At 45.1% G+C, this 22488-nt stretch overlaps 9 non-coding genes across 9 annotated transcripts; all 9 read right to left on the reverse strand.

Annotated features, from left to right (window-relative positions):
• Positions 1–5290: 5290 nt before the first annotated feature.
• Positions 5291–5362, reverse strand: trnad-guc (transfer RNA aspartic acid (anticodon GUC)). Its single transcript has one exon. It is a non-coding gene; the product is annotated as a tRNA-Asp (tRNA).
• Positions 5363–8953: 3591 nt separating this feature from the next.
• Positions 8954–9025, reverse strand: trnad-guc (transfer RNA aspartic acid (anticodon GUC)). The gene has a single exon. It is a non-coding gene; the product is annotated as a tRNA-Asp (tRNA).
• A 1292-nt stretch (positions 9026–10317) lies between these two features.
• Positions 10318–10389, reverse strand: trnad-guc (transfer RNA aspartic acid (anticodon GUC)). Its single transcript has one exon. It is a non-coding gene; the product is annotated as a tRNA-Asp (tRNA).
• Positions 10390–11681: 1292 nt separating this feature from the next.
• Positions 11682–11753, reverse strand: trnad-auc (transfer RNA aspartic acid (anticodon AUC)). Its single transcript has one exon. It is a non-coding gene; the product is annotated as a tRNA-Asp (tRNA).
• A 1292-nt stretch (positions 11754–13045) lies between these two features.
• trnad-guc (transfer RNA aspartic acid (anticodon GUC)) lies at positions 13046–13117 on the reverse strand. Its single transcript has one exon. It is a non-coding gene; the product is annotated as a tRNA-Asp (tRNA).
• A 645-nt stretch (positions 13118–13762) lies between these two features.
• trnad-guc (transfer RNA aspartic acid (anticodon GUC)) lies at positions 13763–13834 on the reverse strand. Its single transcript has one exon. It is a non-coding gene; the product is annotated as a tRNA-Asp (tRNA).
• Positions 13835–15127: 1293 nt separating this feature from the next.
• Positions 15128–15199, reverse strand: trnad-guc (transfer RNA aspartic acid (anticodon GUC)). Its single transcript has one exon. It is a non-coding gene; the product is annotated as a tRNA-Asp (tRNA).
• A 2647-nt stretch (positions 15200–17846) lies between these two features.
• trnad-guc (transfer RNA aspartic acid (anticodon GUC)) lies at positions 17847–17918 on the reverse strand. The gene has a single exon. It is a non-coding gene; the product is annotated as a tRNA-Asp (tRNA).
• A 1292-nt stretch (positions 17919–19210) lies between these two features.
• trnad-guc (transfer RNA aspartic acid (anticodon GUC)) lies at positions 19211–19282 on the reverse strand. Its single transcript has one exon. It is a non-coding gene; the product is annotated as a tRNA-Asp (tRNA).
• Positions 19283–22488: the final 3206 nt, after the last annotated feature.

The raw sequence follows: 22488 nt of genomic DNA on the forward strand, positions 1-22488 counted from the left end.
ATCAGTTCCAGTGGCATGAGATTCCGCAAAAATTATATCGGAAATTATGTTTGGCTCCATGTAAAGTAAAAACAATTTCAATTAACCAGTTGCCTAAACAGGGCCGCTACTTATATAGTCAGCAAGCAACATTATACATCAGACTTTTGTACAAATCAGGAGATGTGTATTTTTGCTTTTCCCAGAAAACACATTGAATTCAACTGTCTTGTTCACCATCACGACACAGTATGAAGAGAGATGGGATCGGCAGGTTCCAAAATCACGAATCACGTCGACGGTGGTTACATTCGTGTCAGAAGTGTGTCGGCCCAGGGCACAGTGTCTGAGGGACTGGGTCTGCGTGGGGCAATTATGATATTCAGTACACTGTCAATGAGATTTTGTTCCCCTTTACTTCGTAATAATAGACAGAGTAGTGAAGCAAAGAAGACATGAAAGACAAATTCAGGAACCACGGTTCAGAAGGGTCCACTATGCGTCACTTTACAAGACATTTCTTGGAATGAGGCTGATGCGTGTTGAGAGATGATCCGGTTCATCAAATTTATACATTTTGTGTCCAGTTTTTGCATTTTCATCGCGGTTCGAAGGCCGTTGTTTAATATCGCGGGGTGCAGGTCATCTGTATCGGCGAATCTGTTCCTAACCAGTAGCTGCGAGTCACTGTCCGATCCTGCTTCATTGTCTTATTATTCACGAGTTGGTTGAGTTGACCGTTGGAGAAATCTCTTTGAATTGTATCGTTTTTGCGAGTGCATATCGTGTGCGACAAATGGCGCATGTTGAAGGCAGCGTTTTTCTTTTACGGGGCAAATATGGGAAATGAAGAAGGTAATGTGTCCGTTTCGCTGACCCACGCATTGCACAGAAATATTGGTGCGGGCGGTTTTGATGAGCGGTCTCAATTCCGCACTGTTGATTGCATCTCTGGGGCGGTGTGCCTTGGCGGATTCGACAGCCGATGTACCTATTCTAAAAAATCATTCCCCATTTTTTCCTGGTAAGGTACAAACTCTCCACGTCGTGGAATTGAACCCCGGTCTCCCGCGTGACAGGCGGGGATACTAACCACTATACTAACGAGGAACTTTGGTTTGGCCAGACACGCTTGGCCAACTGAGGGTTTCTGCGCCTCTGAAATCACTCCATTTACTGAAGATGCTCGATTTGTCTGTGAAATCAGTAAAATCGCGGCAACTCAATACCATGTGGAAAGGAAGATCGTCCCGTGTTAATTTTGGAAGACTGGACGCAGGATCACCCAAACACTTCCGCGTGTATTGAGCTGTAAATATTGAGGCGGTTGTTCACTTCAGACCCTGACATCTTCAGGCGGGCTAATGGCAGCAATATTCACGCGATCAGTTCCAGTGCCATGAGATTCCGCAAAAATTATATCGCAAATTATGTTTGGCTCCATGTAAAGTAAAAACCATTTCAATTAACCAGTTGCCTAAACAGGGCCACTACTTAGACAGTCAGCAAGCAACATCATACATCAGACTTTTGTGCAAATCAGGAGATGTGATTCATGCGATTATTCATGCGATCAGTTCCAGTGGCATGAGATTCCGCAAAAATTATATCGGAAATTATGTTTGGCTCCATGTAAAGGAAAAACGATTTCAATTAACCACTTGCCTAAACAGGGCCCCTACTTATATAGTCAGCAAGCAACATTAGACTTTAGTTCAAATTAGGAGATGCGTATTTTTGCTTTTCCCAGAAAACACATTGAATTAAACTGTCTTGTTCACCATCACGACACAGTATGAAGAGAGATGGGATCGTCAGGTTCCAAAATCACGAATCACGTCGACGGTGGTTACATTCGTGTCAGAAGTGTGTCGGCCCAGGGCACAGTGTCTGTGGGACTGGGTCTGCGTGGGGCAATTATGATATTCAGTACACTGTCAATGAGATTACGTTCCCCTTCACTTCGTAATAATAGACAGAGTAGTGAAGCAAAGAAGACATGAAAGACAAATTCAGGAACCACGGTTCAGAAGGGTCCACTATGCGTCACTTTACAAGACATTTCTTGGAATGAGGCTGATGCGTGTTGAGAGATGATCCGGTTCATCAAATTTATACATTTTGCGTACAGTTTTTGCATTTTCATCGCGGTTCGAAGGCCGTTGTTTAATATCGCGGGGTGCAGGTCATCTGTATCGGCGAATCTGTTCCTAACCAGTAGCTGCGAGTCACTGTCCGATCCTGCTTGATTGTCTTATTATTCACGAGTTGGTTGAGTTGACCGTTGGAGAAATCTCTTTTAATTGTATCGTTTTTGCGAGTGCATATCGTGTGCGACAAATAGCGCATGTTGAAGGCAGCGTTTTTCTTTTACAGGGGCAAATATGGGAAATGAAGAAGGTAATGTGTCCGTTTCACTGACCCACGCATTGCAGAGAAATATTGGTGCGGACGGTTTTAATGAGCGGTCTCAATTCCGCACTGTTGATTGCATCTCTGGGGCGGTGTGCCTTGGCTGATTCGACAGCCGATGTACCAATTCGAAAAAATCATTCCCAATTTTTTTCTGGTAAGGTACAAACTCTCCCCGTCGGGGAATTGAACCCTGGTCTCCCGCGTGACAAGCGGGGATACTAACCACTAAAATAACGAGGAACTTCAGTATTGCGAGACACGCTTGGCCAACTGAGGGTTTCTGCGCCTCTGAAATCACTCCATTTACTGAAGATGCTCGATTTGTCTGTGAAATCAGTAAAATCGCGGCAACTCTATGCCATGTGGAAAGGAAGATCGTCCCATGTTAATTTTGGAAGACTGGATGCAGGATCACCCAAACACTTCCGCGTGTATTGAGCTGTAAATATTGAGGTGGTTGTTCACTTCAGACCCTGACATCTGCAGGCGGGCTAATGGCAGCAATATTCACGCGATCAGTTCCAGTGGCATGAGATTCCGCAAAAATTAGATCCGGAATTATGTTTGGCTCCATATAAAGTAAAAACGATTTCAATTAACCAGTTGCCTAAACAGGGCCACTACTTATATAGTCAGCTAGCAACATTATACATCAGACTTTTGTGCAAATCAGGAGATGTGTATTTTTGCTTTTCCCAGAAAACACATTGAATTAAACGGTCTTGTTCACCATCACGACACAGTATGAAGAGAGATGGGATCGGCAGTTTCCAAAATCACGAATCACGTCGACGCTGGTTACATTCGTGTCAGAAGTGTGTCGGCCCAGGGCACAGTGTCTGAGGGACTGGGTCTGCGTGGGGCAATTATGATATTCAGTACACTGTCAATGAGATTTCGTTCCCCTTTACTTCGTAATAATAGACAGAGTAGTGAAGCAAAGAAGACATGAAAGACAAATTCAGGAACCACGGTTCAGAAGGGTCCACTATGCGTCACTTTACAAGACATTTCTTGGAATGAGGCTGATGCGTGTTGAGAGATGATCCGGTTCAGCAAATTTATACATTTTGTGTACAGTTTTTGCATTTTCATCGCGGTTCGAAGGCCGTTGTTTAATATCGCGGGGTGCAGGTCATCTGTATCGGCGAATGTGTTCCTAACCAGTAGCTGAGAATCACTGTCCGATCCTGCTTGATTGTCTTATTATTCACGAGTTGGTTGAGTTGACCGTTGGAGAAATCTCTTTGAATTGTATCATTTTTGCGAGTGCATATCGTGTGCGACAAATGGCGCATGTTGAAGGCAGCGTTTTTCTTTTACAGGGGCAAATATGGGAAATGAAGAAGGTAATGTGTCCGCTTCGCTGACCCATGCATTGCACAGAAATATTGGTGCAGGCGGTTTTGATGAGCGGTCTCAATTCCGCACTGTTGATTGCATCTCTGGGGCGGTGTGTCTTGGCGGATTCGACAGCCGATGTACCAATTCTAAAAAATCATTCCCAATTTTTTTCTGGTAAGGTACAAACCCTCCCCGTCGGGGAATTGAACCCCGGTCTCCCACGTGACAGGCGGGGATACTAACCACTATACTAACGACGAACTTCGGTTTGGCCAGATACGCTTGGCCAACTGAGGGTTTCTGCGCTTCTGAAATCACTCCATTTACTGAAGATGCTCGATTTGTCTGTGAAATCAGTAAAATCGCGGCAACTCAATACCATGTGGAAAGGAAGATCGTCCCATGTTAATTTTGGAAGACTGGATGCAGGATCACCCAAACACTTCCGCGTGTATTGAGCTGTAAATATTGAGGCGGTTGTTCACTTCAGACCCTGACATCTGCAGGCGGGCTAATGGCAGCAATATTCACGCGATCAGTTCCAGTGGCATGAGATTCCGCAAAAATTATATCGGAAATTATGTTTGACTCCATGTAAAGTAAAAACGATTTCAATTAACCAGTTGCCTAAACAGGGCCACTACTTATATTGTCAGCAAGCAACATTATACATCAGACTTTTGTGCAAATCAGGAGATGTGTATTTTTGCTTTTCCCAGAAAACACATTGAATGAAACTGTCTTGTTCACCATCACGACACAGTATGAAGAGAGATGGGATCGGCAGGTTCCAAAATCACGAATCACGTCGACGATGGTTACATTCGTGTCAGAAGTGTGTCGGCCCAGCGCACAGTGTCTGAGGGGCTGGGTCTGCGTGGGGCAATTATGATATTCAGTACACTGTCAATGAGATTTCGTACCCCTTTACTTCGTAATAATGGACAGAGTAGTGAAGCAAAGAAGACATGAAAGACAAATTCAGGAACCACGGTTCAGAAGGGTCCACTATGCGTCACTTTACAAGACATTTCTTGGAATGAGGCTGATGCGAGTTGGGAGATGATCCAGTTCATCAAATTTATACATTTTGTGTCCAGTTTTTGCATTTTCATCGCGGTTCGAAGGCCGTTGTTTAATATCTCGGGGTGCAGGTCATCTGTATCGGCGAATCTGTTCCTAACCAGTAGCTGCGAGTCACTGTCCGATCCTGCTTGATTGTCTTATCATTCACGAGTTGGTTGAGTTGACCGTTGGAGAAATCTCTTTGAATTGTATCGTTTTTGCGAGTGCATATCGTGTGCGACAAACGGCGCATGTTGAAGGCAGCGTTTTTCTTTTACAGGGGCAAATATGGGAAATGAAGAAGGTAATGCGTGCGTTTCACTGACCCACGCATTGCACAGAAATATTGATGCGGGCGGTTTTGATGAGCGGTCTCAATTCCGCACTTTTGATTGCATCTCTGGGGCGGTGTGCCTTGGCGGATTCGACAGCCGATGTACCAATTCTAAAAAACCATTTTCAATTTTGTTCTGGTAAGGTACAAACTCTCCCCGTCGGGGAATTGAACCCCGGTCTCCCACGTGACAGGCGGGGATACTAACCACTATACTAACGAGGAACTCCGATTCGGTGTGCCATGCTTGGCCAACTGAGGGTTTCTGCGCCTCTGAAATCACTCCATTTACTGAAGATGCTCGATTTGTCTGTGAAATCAGTAAAATCGCGGCAACTCAATACCATGTGGAAAGGAAGATCGTCCCATGTTAATTTTGGAAGACTGGATGCAGGATCACCCAAACACTTCCACGTGTATTGAGCTGTAAATATTGAGGCTGTTGTTCACTTCAGACCCTGACATCTGCAGGTGGGCTAATGGCAGCAATATTCACACGATCAGTTCCAGTGGCATGAAATTTGGCAAAAATTAGATCGGAAATTATGTTTGGCTCCATATAAAGTAAAAACGATTTCAATTAACCTGTTGCCTAAACAGGGCCACTACTTATATAGTCAGCAAGCAACATTATACATCAGACTTTTGTGCAAATGAGGAGATGTGTATTTTTGCTTTTCCCAGAAAACACATTGAATTAAACTGTCTTGTTCACGATCACGACACAGTATGAAGAGAGATGGGATCGGCAGGTTCCAAAATCACGAATCACGTCGACGCTGGTTACATTCGTATCAGAAGTGTGTCGGCCCAGGGCACAGTGTCTGAGGGACTGGGTCTGCGTGGGGCAATTATGATATTCAGTACACTGTCAATGAGATTTTGTTCCCCTTTACTTCGTAATAATAGACAGAGTAGTGAAGCAAAGAAGACATAGAACATAGAACAATACAGCGCAGTACAGGCCCTTCGGCCCACGATGTTGCACCGAAACAAAAGCCATCCAACCTACACTATGCCATTATCATCCATATGTTTATCCAATAAACTTTTAAATGCCCTCAATGTTGGCGAGTTCACCACTGTAGCAGGTAGGGCATTCCACGGCCTCACTACTCTTTGCGTAAAGAACCTACCTCTGACCTCTGTCCTATATCTATTACCCCTCAGTTTAAAGTTATGTCCCCTCGTGCCAGCCATATCCATCCGCGGGATAAGGCTCTCACTGTCCACCCTATCCAACCCCCTGATCATTTTGTATGCCTCTATTAAGTCTCCTCTCAACCTTCTTCTCTCCAACGAAAACAACCTCAAGTCCATCAGCCTTTCCTCATAAGATTTTCCCTCCATACCAGGCAACATCCTGGTAAATCTCCTCTGCACCCGCTACAAAGCCTCCACGTCCTTCCTATAATGCGGTGACCAGAACTGTACGCAATACTCCAAATGCGGCCGTACCAGAGTTCTGTACAGCTGCAACATGACCTCCCGACTCCGGAACTCAATCCCTCTACCAATAAAGGCCAACACTCCATAGGCCTTCTTCAAAACCCTATCAACCTGGGTGGCAACTTTCAGGGATCTATGTACATGGACACCTAGATCCCTCTGCTCATCCACACTTTCAAGAACTTTACCATTAGCCAAATATTCCGCATTCCTGTTATTCCTTCCAAAGTGAATCACCTCACACTTCTCTACATTAAACTCCATTTGCCACCTCTCGGCCCAGCTCTGCAGCTTATCTATATCCCTCTGTAATCTGCTACATCCTTCCACACTATCGACAACACCACCGACTTTAGTATCGTCTGCAAATTTACTCACCCACCCTTCTGCGCCTTCCTCTAGGTCATTGATAAAAATGACAAACAGCAACGGCCCCAGAACAGATCCTTGTGGTACTCCACTTGTGACTGTACTCCATTCTGAACATTTCCCATCAACCACCATCCTCTGTCTTCTTTCAGCTAGCCAATTTCTGATCCACATCTCTAAATCACCCTCAATCCCCAGCCTCCGTATTTTTTGCAATAGCCTACCGTGGGGAACCTTATCAAACGCTTTGCTGAAATCCATATACACCACATCAACTGCTCTACCCTCGTCTACCTGTTCAGTCACCTTCTCAAAGAACTCAATAAGGTTTGTGAGGCATGACCTACCCTTCACAAAGCCATGCTGACTATCCCTGATCATATTATTCCTATCTAGATGATTATAAATCTTGTCTCTTATAATCCCCTCCAAGACTTTACCCACTACAGACGTGAGGCTCACCGGCCTATAGTTGCCGGGGTTGTCTCTGCTCCCCTTTTTGAACAAAGGGACCACATTTGCTGTCCTCCAGTCCTCTGGCACTATTCCTGTAGCCAATGATGACATAAAAATCAAAGCCAAAGGTCCAGCAATCTCTTCCCTGGCCTCCCATAGAATCCTAGGATAAATCCCATCAGGTCCCGGGGACTTATCTATTTTCAGCCTGTCCAGAATTGCCAACACCTCTTCCCTACGTACCTCAATGCCTATTATTATTCTATTCGCCTGGGGCTCAGCATTCTCCTCCACAACATTATCTTTTTCCTGAGTGAATACTGACGAAAAATATTCATTTAGTATCTCGCCTATCTCTTCAGAGTCCACACACAATTTCCCATCCCTGTCCTTGACTGGTCCTACTCTTTCCCTAGTCATTCGCTTATTCCTGACATACCTATAGAAAGCTTTTGGGTTTTCCTTGATCCTTCCTGCCAAATACTTCTCATGTCCCCTCCTTGCTCGTCTTAGCTCTCTCTTTAGATCCTTCCTCGCTACCTTGTAACTATCCATCGCCCCAACCGAAACTTCACACTTCATCTTCACATAGGCCTCCTTCTTCCTCTTAACAAGAGATTCCACTTCCTTGGTAAACCACGGTTCCCTCGCTCGACGCCTTCCTCCCTGTCTGACCGGTACATACTTATCAAGAACACGCAGTAGCTGATCCTTGAACAAGCCCCACTTATCCAGTGTGCCCAACACTTGCAGCCTACTTCTCCACCTTATCCCCCCCAAGTCACGTCTAATGGCATCATAATTGCCCTTCCCCCAGCTATAACTCTTGCCCTGCGGTGTATACTTATCCCTTCCCATCATTAACGTAAACGTCACCGAATTGTGGTCACTGTCTCCAAAGTGCTCTCCTACCTCCAAATCCAACACCTGGCCTGGTTCATTACCCAAAACCAAATCCATGAAAGACAAATTCAGGAACCACGGTTCAGAAGGGTCCACTATGCGTCACTTTACAAGACATTTCTTGGAATGAGGCTGATGCGTGTTGGGAGATGATCCGGTTCATCAAATTTATACATTTTGTGTCCAGTTTTTGCATTTTCATCGCGGTTCGAAGGCCGTTGTTTAATATCGCGGGGTGCAGGTCATCTGTATCGGCGAATGTGTTCCTAACCAGTAGCTGAGAGTCACTGTCCGATCCTGCTTGATTGTCTTATTATTCACGAGTTGGTTGAGTTTACCGTTGGAGAAATCTCTTTGAATTGTATCATTTTTGCGAGTGCATATCGTGTGCGACAAATGGCGCATGTTGAAGGCAGCGTTTTTCTTTTACAGGGGCAAATATGGGAAATGAAGAAGGTAATGTGTCCGTTTCGCTGACCCATGCATTGCACAGAAATATTGGTGCAGGCGGTTTTGATGAGCGGTCTCAATTCCGCACTGTTGATTGCATCTCTGGGGCGGTGTGTCTTGGCGGATTCGACAGCCGATGTACCAATTCTAAAAAATCATACCCAATTTTTTTCTGGTAAGGTACAAACTCTCCCCGTCGGGGAATTGAACCCCGGTCTCCCGCGTGACAGGCGGGTATACTAACCACTATACTAACGAGGAACGTCGGTTTGGCGAGACACGCTTGGCCAACTGAGGGTTTCTGCGCCTCTGAAATCACTCCATTTACTGAAGATGCTCGATTTGTCTGTGAAATCAGTAAAATCGCGGCAACTCAATACCATGTGGAAAGGAAGATCGTCCCATGTTAATTTTGGAAGACTGGATGCAGGATCACCCAAACACTTCCGCGTGTATAGAGCTGTAAATATTGAGGCGGTTGTTCACTTCAGACCCTGACATCTGCAGGCGGGCGAATGGCAGCAATATTCACGCGATCAGTTCCAGTGGCATGAGATTCCGCAAAAATTATATCGGAAATTATGTTTGGCTCCATGTAAAGTAAAAACAATTTCAATTAACCAGTTGCCTAAACAGGGCCACTACTTATATAGTCAGCAAGCAACATTATACATCAGACTTTTGTGCAAAACAGGAGATGTGTATTTTTGCTTTTCCCAGAAAACACATTGAATTAAACTGTCTTGTTCACCATCACGACACAGTATGAAGAGAGATGGGATCGGCAGGTTCCAAAATCACGAATCACGTCGACGGTGGTTACATTCGTGTCAGAAGTGTGTCGGCCCAGGGCACAGTGTCTGAGGGACTGGGTCTGCGTGGGGCAATTATGATATTCAGTCCACTGTCAATGAGATTTCGTTCCCCTTTACTTCGTAATAATAGACAGAGTAGTGAAGCAAAGAAGACATGAAAGACAAATTCAGGAACCACGGTTCAGAAGGGTCCACTATGCGTCACTTTACAAGACATTTCTTGGAATGAGGCTGATGCGTGTTGGGAGATGATCCGGTTCATCAAATTTATACATTTTGTGTCCAGTTTTTGCATTTTCATCGCGGTTCGAAGGCCGTTGTTTAATATCGCGGGGTGCAGGTCATCTGTATCGGCGAATGTGTTCCTAACCAGTAGCTGAGAGTCACTGCCCGATCCTGCTTGATTGTCTTATTATTCACGAGTTGGTTGAGTTGACCGGTGGAGAAATCTCTTTGAATTGTATCATTTTTGCGAGTGCATATCGTGTGCGACAAATGGCGAATGTTGAAGGCAGCGTTTTTCTTTTACAGGGGCAAATATGGGAAATGAAGAAGGTAATGTGTCCGCTTCGCTGACCCATGCATTGCACAGAAATATTGGTGCAGGCGGTTTTGATGAGCGGTCTCAATTCCGCACTGTTGATTGCATCTCTGGGGCGATGTGTCTTGGCGGATTCGACAGCCGATGTACCAATTCTAAAAAATCATTCCCAATTTTTTTCTGGTAAGGTACAAACTCTCCCCGTCGGGGAATTGAACCCCGGTCTCCCGCGTGACAGGCGGGGATACTAACCACTATACTAACGAGGAACTTCGGTTTGGCACGATACGCTTGGCCAACTGAGGGTTTCTGCGCTTCTGAAATCACTCCATTTACTGAAGATGCTCGATTTGTCTGTGAAATCAGTAAAATCGCGGCAACTCAATACCATGTGGAAAGGAAGATCGTCCCATGTTAATTTTGGAAGACTGGATGCAGGATCACCCAAACACTTCCGCGTGTATTGAGCTGTAAATATTGAGGCGGTTGTTCACTTCAGACCCTGACATCTGCAGGCGGGCTAATGGCAGCAATATTCACGCGATCAGTTCCAGTGGCATGAGATTCCGCAAAAATTATATCGGAAATTATGTTTGGCTCCATGTAAAGTAAAAACGATTTCAATTAACCAGTTGCCTAAACAGGGCCACTACTTATATAGTCAGCAAGCAACATTATACATCAGACTTTTGTGCAAATCAGGAGATGTGTATTTTTGCTTTTCCCAGAAAACACATTGAATTAAACTGTCTTGTTCACCATCCCGACACAGTATGAAGAGAGATGGGATCGGCAGGTTCCAAAATCACGAATCACGTCGACGATGGTTACATTCGTGTCAGAAGAGTGTCGGCCCAGCGCACAGTGTCTGAGGGACTGGGTCTGCGTGGGGCAATTATGATATTCAGTACACTGTCAATGAGATTTCGTTCCCCTTTACTTCGTATTAATAGATAGAGTAGTGAAGCAAAGAAGACATGAAAGACAAATTCAGGAACCACGGTTCAGAAGGGTCCACTATGCGTCACTTTACAAGACATTTCTTGGAATGAGGCTGATGCGTGTTGGGAGATGATCCGGTTCATCAAATTTATACATTTTGTGTCCAGTTTTTGCATTTTCATCGCGGTTCGAAGGCCGTTGTTTAATATCGCGGGGTGCAGGTCATCTGTATCGGCGAATGTGTTCCTAACCAGTAGCTGAGAGTCACTGTCCGATCCTGCTTGATTGTCTTATTATTCACGAGTTGGTTGAGTTGACCGGTGGAGAAATCTCTTTGAATTGTATCATTTTTGCGAGTGCATATCGTGTGCGACAAATGGCGCATGTTGAAGGCAGCGTTTTTCTTTTACAGGGGCAACTATGGGAAATGAAGAAGGTAATGTGTCCGCTTCGCTGACCCATGCATTGCACAGAAATATTGGTGCGGGCGGTTTTGATGAGCGGTCTCAATTCCACACTGTTGATTGCATCTCTGGGGCGATGTGTCTTGGCGGATTCGACAGCCGATGTACCAATTCTAAAAAATCGTCCCCAATTTTTTTCTGGTAAGGTACAAACTCTCCCCGTCGGGGAATTGAACCCCGGTCTCCCGCATGATAGGCGGGGATACTAACCACTATACTAACGAGGAACTTCGGTTTGGCACGATACGCTTGGCCAACTGAGGGTTTCTGCGCTTCTGAAATCACTCCATTTACTGAAGATGCTCGATTTGTCTGTGAAATCAGTAAAATCGCGGCAACTCAATACCATGTGGAAAGGAAGATCGTCCCATGTTAATTTTGGAAGACTGGATGCAGGATCACCCAAACACTTCCACGTGTATTGAGCTGTAAATATTGAGGCGGTTGTTCACTTCAGACCCTGACATCTGCAGGCGGGCTAATGGCAGCAATATTCACGCGATCAGTTCCAGTGGCATGAGATTCCGCAAAAATTATATCGGAAATTATGTTTGGCTCCATGTAAAGTAAAAACGATTTCAATTAACCAGTTGCCTAAACAGGGCCACTACTTATATAGTCAGCAAGCAACATTATACATCAGACTTTTGTGCAAATCAGGAGATGTGTATTTTTGCTTTTTCCAGAAAACACATTGAATTAAACTGTCTTGTTCACCATCACGACACAGTATGAAGAGAGGTGGGATCGGCAGGTTCCAAAATCACGAACCACGTCGACGGTGGTTACATTCGTGTCGGAAGTGTGTCGGCCCAGGGCACAGTGTCTGAGGGACTGGGTCTGCCTGGGGCAATTATGATATTCAGTACACTGTCAATGAGATTTCGTTCCCCTTTACTTCGTAATAATAGACAGAGTAGTGAAGCAAAGAAGACATGAAAGACAAATTCAGGAACCACGGTTCAGAAGGGTCCACTATGCGTCACTTTACAAGACATTTCTTGGAATGAGGCTGATGCGTGTTGGGAGATGATCCGGTTCATCAAATTTATACATTTTGTGTCCAGTTTTTGCATTTTCATCGCGATTCGAAGGTCGTTGTTTAATATCGCGGGGTGCAGGTCATCTGTATCGGCGAATGTGTTCCTAACCAGTAGCTGCGAGTCACTGTCCGATCCTGCTTGATTGTCTTATTATTCACGAGTTGGTTGAGTTGACCGGTGGAGAAATCTCTTTGAATTGTATCATTTTTGCGAGTGCATATCGTGTGCGACAAATGGCGCATGTTGAAGGCAGCGTTTTTCTTTTACAGGGGCAAATATGGGAAATGAAGAAGGTAATGTGTCCGCTTCGCTGACCCACGCATTGCACAGAAATATTGGTGCAGGCGGTTTTGATGAGCGGTCTCAATTCCGCACTGTTGATTGCATCTCTGGGGCGATGTGTCTTGGCGGATTCGACAGCCGATGTACCAATTCTAAAAAATCATTCCCAATTTTTTTCTGGTAAGGTACAAACTCTCCCCGTCGGGGAATTGAACCCCGGTCTCCCGCGTGACAGGCGGGGATACTAACCACTATACTAACAAGGAACTTCGGTTTGGCACGATACGCTTGGCCAACTGAGGGTTTCTGCGCTTCTGAAATCACTCCATTTACTGAAGATGCTCGATTTGTCTGTGAAATCAGTAAAATCGCGGCAACTCAATACCATGTGGAAAGGAAGATCGTCCCATGTTAATTTTGGAAGACTGGATGCAGGATCACCCAAACACTTCCGCGTGTATTGAGCTGTAAATATTGAGGCGGTTGTTCACTTCAGACCCTGACATCTGCAGGCGGGCTAATGGCAGCAATATTCACGCGATCAGTTCCAGTGGCATGAGATGGCGTTTGTTTCGGTGCAACTTATTATTCATGAGTTGGTTGAGTTGACCGGTGGAGAAATCTCTTTGAATTGTATCATTTTTGCGAGTGCATATCGTGTGCGACAAATGGCGCATGTTGAAGGCAGCGTTTTTCTTTTACAGGGGCAAATATGGGAAATGAAGAAGGTAATGTGTCCGCTTCGCTGACCCATGCATTGCACAGAAATATTGGTGCAGGCGGTTTTGATGAGCGGTCTCAATTCCGCACTGTTGATTGCATCTCTGGGGCGATGTGTCTTGGCGGATTCGACAGCCGATGTACCAATTCTAAAAAATCATTCCCAATTTTTTTCTGGTAAGGTACAAACTCTCCCCGTCGGGGAATTGAACCCCGGTCTCCCGCGTGACAGGCGGGGATACTAACCACTATACTAACGAGGAACTTCGGTTTGGCACGATACGCTTGGCCAACTGAGGGTTTCTGCGCTTCTGAAAACACTCCATTTACTGAAGATGCTCGATTTGTCTGTGAAATCAGTAAAATCGCGGCAACTCAATACCATGTGGAAAGGAAGATCGTCCCATTATAAATTTTGGAAGACTGGATGCAGGATCACCCAAACACTTCCGCGTGTATTGAGCTGTAAATATTGAGGCGGTTGTTCACTTCAGACCCTGACATCTGCAGGCGGGCTAATGGCAGCAATATTCACGCGATCAGTTCCAGTGGCATGAGATTCCGCAAAAATTATATCGGAAATTATGTTTGGCTCCATGTAAAGTAAAAACGATTTCAATTAACCAGTTGCCTAAACAGGGCCACTACTTATATAGTCAGCAAGCAACATTATACATCAGACTTTTGTGCAAATCAGGAGATGTGTATTTTTGCTTTTCCCAGAAAACACATTGAATTAAACTGTCTTGTTCACCATCACGACACAGTATGAAGAGAGATGGGATCGGCAGGTTCCAAAATCACGAATCACGTCGACGATGGTTACATTCGTGTCAGAAGTGTGTCGGCCCAGCGCACAGTGTCTGAGGGACTGGGTCTGCGTGGGGCAATTATGATATTCAGTCCACTGTCAATGAGATTTCGTTCCCCTTTACTTCGTATTAATAGATAGAGTAGTAAAGCAAAGAAGACATGAAAGACAAATTCAGGAACCACGGTTCAGAAGGGTCCACTATGCGTCACTTTACAAGACATTTCTTGGAATGAGGCTGATGCGTGTTGAGAGATGATCCGGTTCATCAAATTTATACATTTTGTGTCCAGTTTTTGCATTTTCATCGCGGTTCGAAGGCCGTTGTTTAATATCGCGGGGTGCAGGTCATCTGTATCGGCGAATGTGTTCCTAACCAGTAGCTGAGAGTCACTGTCCGATCCTGCTTGATTGTCTTATTATTCACGAGTTGGTTGAGTTGACCGTTGGAGAAATCTCTTTGAATTGTATCATTTTTGCGAGTGCATATCGTGTGCGACAAATGGCGCATGTTGAAGACAGCGTTTTTCTTTTACAGGGGCAAATATGGGAAATGAAGAAGGCAATGTGTCCGCTTCGCTGACCCATGCATTGCACAGAAATATTGGTGCAGGCGGTTTTGATGAGCGGTCTCAATTCCGCACTGTTGATTGCATCTCTGGGGCGATGTGTCTTGGCGGATTCGACAGCCGATGTACCAATTCTAAAAAACCATTCCCAATTCTTTTCTGGTAAGGTACAAACTCTCCCCGTCGGGGAATTGAACCCCGGTCTCCCACGTGACAGGCGGGGATACTAACCACTATACTAACGAGGAACTCCGATTTGGTGAGCCACGCTTGGCCAACTGAGGGTTTCTGCGCCTCTGAAATCACTCCATTTACTGAAGATGCACGATTTGTCTGTGAAATCAGTAAAATCGCGGCAACTCAATACCATGTGGAAAGGAAGATCGTCCCATGTTAATTTTGGAAGACTGGATGCAGGATCACCCAAACACTTCCACGCTTATTGAGCTGTAAATATTGAGGCTGTTGTTCACTTCAGACCCTGACATCTGCAGGTGGGCCAATGGCAGCAATATTCACACGAGCAGTTCCAGTGGCATGAAATTTGGCAAAAATTAGATCGGAAATTATGTTTGGCTCCATGTAAAGTAAAAACGATTTCAATTAACCTGTTGCCTAAACAGGGCCACTACTGAGATAGTCAGCAAGCAACATTATACATCAGACTTTTGTGCAAATGAGGAGATGTGTATTTTTGCTTTTCCCAGAAAACACATTGAATTAAACTGTCTTGTTCACCATCACGACACAGTATGAAGAGAGATGGGATCGGCAGGTTCCAAAATCACGAATCACGTCGACGATGGTTACATTCGTGTCAGAAGTGTGTCGGCCAAGGGCACAGTGTCTGAGGGACTGGGTCTGCCTGGGGCAATTATGATATTCAGTACACTGTCAATGAGATTTCGTTCCCCTTTACTTCGTAATAATAGACAGAGTAGTGAAGCAAAGAAGACATGAAAGACAAATTCAGGAACCACGGTTCAGAAGGGTCCACTATGCGTCACTTTACAAGACATTTCTTGGAATGAGGCTGATGCGTGTTGGGAGATGATCCGGTTCATCAAATTTATACATTTTGTGTCCAGTTTTTGCATTTTCATCGCGGTTCGAAGGCCGTTGTTTAATATCGCGGGGTGCAGGTCATCTGTATCGGCGAATCTGTTCCTAACCAGGAGCTGCGAGTCACTGTCCGATCCTGCTTGATTGTCTTATTATTCACGAGTTGGTTGAGTTGACCGTTGGAGAAATCTCTTTGAATTGTATCATTTTTGCGAGTGCATATCGTGTGCGACAAACGGCGCATGTTGAAGGCAGCGTTTTTCTTTTACAGGGGCAAATATGGGAAATGAAGAAGGTAATGTGTGCGTTTCGCTGACCCACGCATTGCACAGAAATATTGATGCGGGCGGTTTTGATGAGCGGTCTCAATTCCGCACTTTTGATTGCATCTCTGGGGCGGTGTGCCTTGGCGGATTCGACAGCCGATGTACCAATTCTAAAAAACCATTCCCAATTTTGTTCTGGTAAGGTACAAACTATCCCCGTTGGGGAATTGAACCCCGGTCTCCCACGTGACAGGCGGAGATACTAACCACTATACTAACGAGGAACTCCGGTTTGGTTAGCCACGCTTGGCCAACTGAGGGTTTCTGCGCCTCTGAAATCACTCCATTTACTGAAGATGCTCGATTTGTCTGTGAAATCAGTAAAATCGCGGCAACTCAATACCATGTGGAAAGGAAGATCGTCCCATGTTAATTTTGGAAGACTGGATGCAGGATCACCCAAACACTTCCACGTGTATTGAGCTGTAAATATTGAGGCTGTTGTTCACTTCAGACCCTGACATCTGCAGGCGGGCTAATGGCAGCAATATTCACACGATCAGTTCCAGTGGCATGAGATTCTGCAGAAATTAGATCGGAAATTATGTTTGGCTCCATGTAAAGTAAAAACGATTTCAATTAACCTGTTGCCTAAACAGGGCCACTACTTATATAGTCAGCAAGCAACATTATACATCAGACTTTTGTGCAAATGAGGAGATGTGTATTTTTGCTTTTCCCAGAAAACACATTGAATTAAACTGTCTTGTTCACGATCACGACACAGTATGAAGAGAGATGGGATCGGCAGGTTCCAAAATCACGAATCACGTCGACGCTGGTTACAGAAGTGTGTCGGCCAAGGGCACAGTGTCTGAGGGACTGGGTCTGCCTGGGGCAATTATGATATTCAGTACACTGTGAATGAGATTTTGTTCCCCTTTACTTCGTATTAATAGACAGAGTAGTGAAGCAAAGAAGACATGAAAGACAAATTCAGGAACCACGGTTCAGAAGGGTCCACTATGCGTCACTTTACAAGACATTTCTTGGAATGAGGCTGATGCGTGTTGGGAGATGATCCGGTTCATCAAATTTATACATTTTGTGTCCAGTTTTTGCATTTTCATCGCGATTCGAAGGTCGTTGTTTAATATCGCGGGGTGCAGGTCATCTGTATCGGCGAATCTGTTCCTAACCAGTAGCTGCGAGTCACTGTCCGATCCTGCTTGATTGTCTTATTATTCACGAGTTGGTTGAGTTGACCGTTGGAGAAATCTCTTTGAATTGTATCGTTTTTGCGAGTGCATATCGTGTGCGACAAACGGCGCATGTTGAAGGCAGCGTTTTTCTTTTACAGGGGCAAATATGGGAAATGAAGAAGGTAATGTGTACGTTTCGCTGAACCACGCATTGCACAGAAATATTGATGCGGGCGGTTTTGATGAGCGGTCTCAATTCCGCACTGTTGATTGCATCTCTGGGGCGGTGTGCCTTGGCGGATTCGACAGCCGATGTACCAATTCTAAAAAATCATTCCCAATTTTGTTCTGGTAAGGTACAAACTCTCCCCGTCGGGGAATTGAACCCCGGTCTCCCACGTGACAGGCGGAGATACTAACCACTATACTAACGAGGAACTCCGGTTTGGTGAGCCACGCTTGGCCAACTGAGGGTTTCTGCGCCTCTGAAATCACTCCATTTACTGAAGATGCTCGATTTGGCTGTGAAATCAGTAAAATCGCGGCAACTCAATACCATGTGGAAAGGAAGATCGTCCCATGTTAATTTTGGAAGACTGGATGCAGGATCACCCAAACACTTCCACGTGTATTGAGCTGTAAATATTGAGGCTGTTGTTCACTTCAGACCCTGACATCTGCAGGTGGGCTAATGGCAGCAATATTCACACGATCAGTTCCAGTGGCATGAAATTTGGCAAAAATTAGATCGGAAATTATGTATGGCTCCATATAAAGAAAAAACGATTTCAATTAACCTGTTGTCTAAACAGGGCCACTACTTATATAGTCAGCAAGCAACATTATACATCAGACTTTTGTGCAAATGAGGAGATGCGTATTTTTGCTTTTCCCAGAAAACACATTGAATTAAACTGTCTTGTTCACGATCACGACACAGTATGAAGAGAGATGGGATCGGCAGGTTCCAAAATCACGAATCACGTCGACGCTGGTTACATTCGTGTCAGAAGTGTGTCGGCCAAGGGCACAGTGTCTGAGGGATTGGGTCTGCCTGGGGCAATTATGATATTCAGTACACTGTCAATGAGATTTCGTTCCCCTTTACTTCGTAATAACAGACAGAGTAGTGAAGCAAAGAAGACATGAAAGACAAATTCAGGAACCACGGTTCAGAAGGGTCCACTATGCGTCACTTTACAAGACATTTCTTGGAATGAGGCTGATGCGTGTTGAGAGATGATCCGGGTCATCAAATTTATACATTTTGTGTCCAGTTTTTGCATTTTCATCGCGGTTCGAAGGCCGTTGTTTAATATCGCGGGGTGCAGGTCATCTGTATCGGCGAATGTGTTCCTAACCAGTAGCTGAGAGTCACTGTCCGATCCTGCTTGATTGTCTTATTATTCACGAGTTGGTTGAGTTGACCGTTGGAGAAATCTCTTTGAATTGTATCATTTTTGCGAGTGCATATCGTGTGCGACAAATGGCGCATGTTGAAGGCAGCGTTTTTCTTTTACAGGGGCAAATATGGGAAATGAAGAAGGTAATGTGTCCGTTTCGCTGACCCACGCATTGCACAGAAATATTGGTGCGAGCGGTTTTGATGAGCGGTCTCAATTCCGCACTGTTGATTGCATCTCTGGGGCGGTGTTTCTTGGCGGATTCGACAGCCAATGTACCAATTCTAAAAAATCATTTCCAATTTTTTTCTGGGAAGGTACAAACTCTCCCCGTCGGGGAATTGAACCCCGGTCTCCCGCGTGACAAGCAGGGATACTAACCACTATACTAACGAGGAACTTTGGTTGGGCTAGCCACGCTTGGCCAACTGAGGGTTTCTGCGCCTCTGAAATCACTCCATTTACTGAAGATGCTCGATTTGTCTGTGAAATCAGTAAAATCGCGGCAACTCAATACCATGTGGAAAGGAAGATCGTCCCATGTTAATTTTTGAAGACTGGATGCAGGATCACCCAAACACTTCCACGTGTATTGAGCTGTAAATATTGAGGCTGTTGTTCACTTCAGACCCTGACATCTGCAGGTGGGCTAATGGCAGCAATATTCACGCGATCAGTTCCAGTGGCATGAGATTCCGCAAAAATTAGATCGGAAATTATGTTTGGCTCCATGTAAAGTAAAAACGATTTCAATTAACCTGTTGCCTAAACAGGGCCATTACTTATATAGTCAGCAAGCAACATTATACATCAGACTTTTGTGCAAATAAGGAGATGTGTATTTTTGCTTTTCCCAGAAAACACATTGAATTAAACTGTCTTGTTCACCATCACGACACAGTATGAAGAGAGATGGGATCGGCAGGTTCCAAAATCACGAATCACGTCGACGGTGGTTACATTCGTGTCAGAAGTGTGTCGGCCCAGGGCACAGTGTCTGAGGGACTGGGTCTGCGTGGGGCAATTATGATATTCAGTACACTGTCAATGAGATTTCGTTCCCCTTTACTTCGTAATAATAGACAGAGTAGTGAAGCAAAGAAGACATGAAAGACAAATTCAGGAACCACGGTTCAGAAGGGTCCACTATGCGTCACTTTACAAGACATTTCTTGGAATGAGGCTGATGCGTGTTGAGAGATGATCCGGTTCATCAAATTTATACATTTTGTGTCCAGTTTTTGCATTTTCATCGCGGTTCGAAGGTCGTTGTTTAATAATAATGTGGCGCTGCTAGTCAAGAGCAGTATTACGGTGGCGGAGAGGATGCTAGATGGGGACTCTTCTGCCGAGGTAGTATGGGCTGAAGTTAGAAACAGGAAAGGAGAGGTCACCCTGTTGGGAGTTTTTTATAGGCCTCCTAATAGTTCTAGTGATGTAGAGGAAAGGATGGCGAAGATGATTCTGGATATGAGCGAAAGTAACAGGGTAGTTATTATGGGAGATTTTAACTTTCCAAATATTGACTGGAAAAGATATAGTTCGAGTACAATAGATGGGTCGTTTTTTGTACAGTGTGTGCAGGAGGGTTTCCTGAAACAATATGTTGACAGGCCAACAAGAGGCGAGGCCACGTTGGATTTGGTTTTGGGTAATGAACCAGGCCAGGTGTTGGATTTGGAGGTAGGAGAGCACTTTGGGGACAGTGACCACAATTCGGTGACGTTTACGTTAATGATGGAAAGGGATAAGTATACACCGCAGGGCAAGAGTTATAGCTGGGGGAAGGGCAATTATGATGCCATTAGACGTGACTTGGGGGGATAAGGTGGAGAAGTAGGCTGCAAGTGTTGGGCACACTGGATAAGTGGGGCTTGTTCAAGGAACAGCTACTGCGTGTTCTTGATAAGTATGTACCGGTCAGACAGGGAGGAAGGCGTCGAGCGAGGGAACCGTGGTTTACCAAGGAAGTGGAATCTCTTGTTAAGAGGAAGAAGGAGGCCTATGTGAAGATGAAGTGTGAAGTTTCGGTTGGGGCGATGGATAGTTACAAGGTAGCGAGGAAGGATCTAAAGAGAGAGCTAAGACGAGCAAGGAGGGGACATGAGAAGTATTTGGCAGGAAGGATCAAGGAAAACCCAAAAGCTTTCTATAGGTATGTCAGGAATAAGCGAATGACTAGGGAAAGAGTAGGACCAGTCAAGGACAGGGATGGGAAATTGTGTGTGGAGTCTGAAGAGATAGGCGAGATACTAAATGAATATTTTTCGTCAGTATTCACTCAGGAAAAAGATAATGTTGTGGAGGAGAATGCTGAGCCACAGGCTAATAGAATAGATGGCATTGAGGTACGTAGGGAAGAGGTGTTGGCAATTCTGGACAGGCTGAAAATAGATAAGTCCCCGGGACCTGATGGGATTTATCCTAGGATTCTATCGGAGGCCAGGGAAGAGATTGCTGGACCTTTGGCTTTGATTTTTATGTCATCATTGTCTACAGGAATAGTGCCAGAGGACTGGAGGACAGCAAATGTAGTCCCTTTGTTCAAAAAGGGGAGCAGAGACAACCCCGGCAACTATAGGCCGGTGAGCCTCACGTCTGTAGTGGGTAAAGTCTTGGAGGGGATTATAAGAGACAAGATTTATAATCATCTAGATAGGAATAATATGATCAGGGATAGTCAGTATGGCTTTGTGAAGGGTAGGTCATGCCTCACAAACCTTATTGAGTTCTTTGAGAAGGTGACTGAACAGGTAGATGAGGGTAGAGCAGTTGATGTGGTGTATATGGATTTCAGCAAAGTGTTTGATAAGGTTCCCCACGGTAGGCTATTGCAAAAAATACGGAGGCTGGGGATTGAGGGTGATTTAGAGATGTGGATCAGAAATTGGCTAGCTGAAAGAAGACAGAGGGTGGTGGTTGATGGGAAATGTTCAGAATGGAGTACAGTCACAAGTGGAGTACCACAAGGATCTGTTCTGGGGCCGTTGCTGTTTGTCATTTTTATCAATGACCTAGAGGAAGGCGCAGAAGGGTGGGTGAGTAAATTTGCAGACGATACTAAAGTCGGTGGTGTTGTCGATAGTGTGGAAGGATGTAGCAGATTACAGAGGGATATAGATAAGCTGCAGAGCTGGGCCGAGAGGTGGCAAATGGAGTTTAATGGAGAGAAGTGTGAGGTGATTCACTTTGGAAGGAATAACAGGAATGCGGAATATTTGGCTAATGGTAAAGTTCTTGAAAGTGTGGCTGAGCAGAGGGATCTAGGTGTCCCTGTACATAGATCCCTGAAAGTTGCCACCCAGGTTGATAGGGTTGTGCAGAAGGCCTATGGAGTGTTGGCCTTTATTGGTAGAGGGATTGAGTTCCGGAGTCGGGAGGTCATGTTGCAGCTGTACAGAACTCTGGTACGGCCGCATTTGGAGTATTGCGTACAGTTCTGGTCACCGCATTATAGGAAGGACGTGGAGGCTTTGGAGCGGGTGCAGAGGAGATTTACCAGGATGTTGCCTGGTATGGAGGGAAAATCTTATGAGGAAAGGCTGATGGACTTGAGGTTGTTTTCGTTGGAGAGAAGAAGGTTAAGAGGAGACTTAATAGAGGC

Source organism: Scyliorhinus torazame, chromosome 25 (genome assembly GCF_047496885.1).
Source record: "Scyliorhinus torazame isolate Kashiwa2021f chromosome 25, sScyTor2.1, whole genome shotgun sequence".
Classification (NCBI taxonomy): domain Eukaryota; kingdom Metazoa; phylum Chordata; class Chondrichthyes; order Carcharhiniformes; family Scyliorhinidae; genus Scyliorhinus; species Scyliorhinus torazame.